The sequence below is a fragment of the Pygocentrus nattereri genome, chromosome 12, assembly GCF_015220715.1.
Source record: "Pygocentrus nattereri isolate fPygNat1 chromosome 12, fPygNat1.pri, whole genome shotgun sequence".
In the NCBI taxonomy this organism is placed as follows: Eukaryota; Metazoa; Chordata; class Actinopteri; order Characiformes; family Serrasalmidae; genus Pygocentrus; species Pygocentrus nattereri.
The window spans coordinates 34,913,156-34,918,845 of NC_051222.1; positions in this window are offsets into that span (position 1 = coordinate 34,913,156).

Here is a 5,690-nt window from a genome sequence, read left to right on the forward strand (position 1 = left end):
CTACCGTTGTCTGCATACGTATTAGGTATGTGGTCACGTTTGTTGCTTTTCATTCATGCTTGAGCAGTGTGTGGTTTGGAATGTTTTTTGTGTACATTCTAGCTGCATGATCATTCTAGCTGGATGATAATTCTAGTTCTTCTTACAGCTATGGAGCAAGTATGCTGAGCAAGCAATCGTAGTGGTGTCAGTAGTGCCTGTTACCTGGGTAGGTCATTCAATGTGGAGATACCACTATGTGGTGGCACATGGGCCAGTGTGTGTGTGTGGTGCCATTGTTGCCATTCGTATTACTATTGACTTATATGATGTGGGTGCATAGTGATTATGTATTGTATTGTTGGATATTATAAATTGAGCAGTCATCATAAGTACTTTACATATGTGTAGACTGCATGCTTAAGGCAACATATTGGCACCCTATACTTGTGACTTTATGATTTATATTGAATCTTATTTTAATGTGGGTTTATTTTCTTTGAGTGAGATCGCAGCCGGGGTGCTTGCGGTCCACTGTTTCTTCCCTCCACTGAGTTTGTTTTTATTATTGTGTGCCTTGCAAATGGTATAAGTGTTTTCTTGTATCTATTTTTATGGATTGTAGTTTCTTGTTGAGGTTTTTAGGTATTACCACTGTTATTTATGGAACTTTAATAGTATATCACAGGTCATTTGTTCATGGTTGCACCCTGGAAGGTGTCTACTTTTATTCTTTTCGATTTTTGATTTGTGGTCAAGGGGTGGGCTGCCACGGTGCTCTGGCTGTGCCATCTTTGGGTGTTTTATTTGTTGTGTAGTATTGCTGTGGGTGATCTTTATTTGGTGAGCATGGGTTTGTATGGTCATTGATTGGGGGTACTTTTGGGGGCAAAGAGCACCGTGGGCTTGGGGCACCTCCTTGGCCACATTTGTTTATTTGGGCCCTGTGCTATGCTAACTAGTCTTGGTAAGTAGCCTGAATCCCATACAGTTATCAATAGTAACTACAATCTTTAAGACTTTGTTCTTGTGTTTTGTGGTGTGTGTGTTTGTGTGTGTGTGTTTTTTTTTTTTTTTTTTTTTTTTTTTTTTTTTTTTTGTGAAATAAAATGTACTTCAATGTTATATTCTGATTGATGCAGGTGTATTATTGGCTGGCTCTAGACACACTTTTGGTTGAGTGGCCTGTGAGAGGGGTCCCCTTCCCCATAATATAGGGGTGGTGTAGTCGAAGCTCTATTTTGTTTAGGTGTCTGCATAAGTACAAGGTGGGGCGCTTTTATTGTATTGATATTGCACCCGGTACCAGTGGGGGTAGTACGGCCACACGTGCTAAATACTTGCAACAAAAATAATGGCCTCCCCTGTGTCCCTGACACCACAACATTGGCAGTGTAAATAAAATAAGTAGCTAAAGATTAACACAGCATTTAGCCAAGATTGTTCCAAAATACAGTAGCAAAAAGGGGCATTCTCTGACAGTTATTGCATCACAGTAATTTTGTATAATTCTTAATTACAACACTGAACCATAGGAATGGGGCATTTACAACACTCTAGTTTTAACTTAAAGTATTGGATGCTTTCTTAGACAAAGATTATTTTAAAAGGGAACTTGAGGAAACCAACAACCCAGTAAACGGAACAAAGCTTTTGAAAAAAAACAAAGCTTTATTCTTACTGACCAGCCCCACAGCTAATAAACTAAGTATGTTTTTAGTCCATACTATGTCTGGAAACGGTAGAAAAAGGAGAATTTGTATATGTTTTATGTGCCCCTGTGATGTTATCTAGAGGTAAAGTGGAAGTAACTTGTAGTTGTATGTGATGAGGGGTCGAAGGGCGAGACACAGACATCGAGAGTATTATGTTTAGACAATGCTTCACTTCTCAGTAATAAAAATGCACACATGCGGCTTTAAAGGTTTAGTGAAGTGTTTCAGTAAAATGCAGTAACTATATTTAAATACAGTGTTCCATAATTTGGAACTGCAAAAAGCGGGGAGTGAGTTATTCCCTTATTGTTATGTATGCGTGGGTGTTATGTTTATATGTCTGGGTCCGTGGGAGTTGAGGAATCTGATGGCTTGTGGAAAGAATCTGTTGCACCTTCTGGCTGTGAAGGGCCGAATGTATCTTCTTCTAGATGGCAGAAGAGAGAACAGTTCATGTGAGGGGTGTGTGGGGTCAGTCACAACGCTACTGGCTTTTTGGATGCAGTATGTGGTATAAATGTTCATGATGGAGGGCAGATGGGACAGTCACTGAGGCAAGACACTGGGGATTTCTTTGGCACAGGGACAATGGTGGTGGCCTTGAACATGCTGGAACAACAGTGCGGCTTACTTAGCAACATGTTAAAGATGTCCGTAGGAACTCCCACTAGCTGGTCCTCACTGTGCTTCATCCAGGAGGGAGATATGGAAAGAGGGTGAGATGCTAAAGGGTGTGGGTAAATTAAGCTGGTAAATGATATCATTTATTTGTTTAACAACCTTGAATGGACCGATGTATTTGGCTGCAACTTGCAACAACCGCAAACCTGATGTCCTGAGTGGAAAGCCAAACCTTGTCTCCAGGCTGAAACAACGGGATCTCCCTGACACCAATCTGCTTGTTGTTGAGAGTGCTGCAGGGCCACCTCAATGTTGCAGTGGGTCTGTTCCAAGACCTCCTCACTGCACTTCATCCAGTTGTCTACAGATGGGATATCTGAGGGAGTAGCAGCCCAGGGGTGAGCAGAAGTTGATAACCTAAGGCACACTGGAAAGGGGTCATACGAGTGGCGTGAAGGAACTTGCCTATCTCTTGATTAACCTACCCACATTGTCCATTAGACTGTGGGTGATTGATTCCTAAATGTTCACAGAAACTGGACCAGACTGTCATTGTGAATTGTTACCCTCATTGGGCAGGATACACCCTGGACAGGTCGCCTGTCCATCGCAGGGCAGGGTGAAACATTTCAGAAGGTGTTAAATCTGTGACACAATATCAGAGCTTTATGGGACCAAGGGTAGAGGCATGAGTTTACCAGCGGGTAGAGTCCTGGGTGTCTTTATTTTGTGCACAAACTGAATAAGATGATAGAAATGGATGAATCCTGTACCAGCATGGCCAGAGCTAAGAGCGGAGTGAGCCCAAATAACTAAACAATCATGAAATTGATCAGGTACAGAGATTAATAGGTGGACAGTTATCAGGGACATAACCAGAACTCTTAACAGTTTCTCATCAATCTCCCAGTGAATGATATGAGATAATAAACTGGAAGTGTGAGAAGAACATGGACAATCTGGCTTGGTTAGGGTTTAGACGTTTTGGTAATCAGTTATTTCAAATCCTTGTGGTCAGTGAGCACCAAGAATGAATATTACTAGGAGTTCAGTCTCTTATGCAATTTCTTTCTGTGGGACCTGGTTTGTGGGAGTAGAATCCAACTGGGTGCAACTTTTCACTATAGATAGACAAGAGTGCACTTTTAGAAGTAAAGGTGAGGAGGGGTTCACCACTCTGTGAAAGATTGCACAATCAAATAGCACAACAATTCAAAAATAACATCTCAAAGTAAACAGCAAAGAACTGCTTTTCATAATCTATCGTATATAATAACATTAAAAGATTCAGAGAATCTGGAGAAATCTCTGTATGCAAGGGGCAAGGCCAAAAAAACCTGTATACACTGGCTGTGATCTTCAAGCCCACAGGCAGCCCTGCATTAAAAACAGACATAATTCTGTAGTGGAAATCACTGCATGGGTTCAGAAACAGTTCATCACTACATCCATAAACGCAAGTTAAAACTTGAAAATGCAAAGAAGAAACCAAATATAAACAGGATCCAGAAACCTGGCGTCCTTCTCTGGGCCTGAGCTCATTAAAAATGGACTGAGGGGAAAGTGGAAAGTGTCCTGTGGTCTGACAAATCAACATTTAAAATTCTATTTGGAAATCATGGACACTGTTCTCCAAGCAAAAGACCACTCAGTTGGTTCAGTGCACAGTTAAAAAGCCAGTATTAATGATGCTATGGGGGGCATTAGTGCACATGGCATGGGTGAGGTGAATCTGTGAAGGCACCATTAATGCTGAATACATACATGCTGACAAATGCCACCATCCAGACATCTTTTTCAGGGAAGGCCTTGATTGTTTCAGCAAGACAATGTCAAACCACGTGTATTATGTATTAAGAGTCTGGGTGCTAAACTGACCTGCTTGCTGTCCAGACCTTTCACCCACTGAGAACATGTGGAAGATTATGAAATGAAAACATGACAAAGCAGACCGTGAACTGTTGAGCAACTGAAACTTTTCAAAAAAGAATGGAAAAAGCATTTCACTTTCAAAACTACAGCATTGTCTTGTCAGTTCCCAAACACTTGGAGTGCTGTTAAGAGATGATTAAACAGTGGTAAACAAGCCCTTGTCCCAACTTTTTTTTGGAATGTGTTGGCATAAAATTCATGTTTTTCAAAAAACAAAATTTCCATTTTAACATTTGATGTGTTTATTTTCCTTTAAAATATGTAAATTTACATGATTTGCATATTATTGCAATGTATTTGTATGTGTATTCTGCACAGCCTCCCAACTTTTTTGGACAATGTGTTGTATTTCTTTAGGTGTTATGCGAATCTTGGTTCGTCCAAGATAATGGAAGAAAATTCTTTCCAGTTCATCTAAACTTTAGTGTAGATTGTGTGGTCCAAAAAATTTCTCTCAATGATGTGAACATACATTCACACCAGGTGTTAAATATATTTGACATTGTTTTATTTTAGTGTACAACACATTTTGTCTATGTATAAATGATTTGAATTATAGTTTGAGAAACTATACTGGCTCAGTTCTTCCAAATTGAAATATTAAAAAGTAAACTAACAGTCTTAAGTCTCCAGTTAGTTGCTCTTAAGTTGATCTTTTTTTTTTTTTTTTTTTTTTTTATAACTTGTGTGTTAGGTGGTAGCATTAGCTGTGGCTCTGTGACCAGCTCTGGATAAGCAAGCACCTTTTCAAGAAGTAGAGAACATAAAATAGTCCAGTGCCTGGTTGTTTGCTGAAATTGCATCATTGCTTAAAGGAAGAAATAAAGCTGGGATAAGTTTGATGTACAGGGGACCAAGATCATTTGGCTTTCATTTAGGCAGCTGAGAACGAATGCATATCCTTAATAAAAAAAAAAAATAAATAAAAAAAAAAGCTGAATCAGATTGTTAAATCCCAAATCTTGTTCAATCCCCGCTAAATTCAGGCATGTACTGAACACAAGTCCTTCATCTAATTTGCTTCTCTTGTAAGCACTGATGGATGTACTTAAATGAAAGTATATTGGAGCATACAATACAATCAAAAAAGACTTCACAGTATTAGCTTAGATTAAAATATGTATAAACAGTTTGAGTTGTTTTGGCTTAGTCTGCTCCTGGCAAAGATGCATGTTGGTAATGTATAGAAAATATGAATGTAAATTATACATAACTCTTAAGTGCACTATAAAACCATCCCAAAACAACCCCCCCCCCCGAAAAAAAAAACAGAAAAAGCCCCCAAAATTTTTATCCTTCACTGCAAAAAAAAAAAAATTAACTTGCATATTATATTCTTTGTATATGAAAAATGTTGCATTTCAGGAACATTTTGTAAATTCATTTACATATGTAAGAATCATCAAAACAAATACTTTATGACAATATATTATAGGGGGAAAA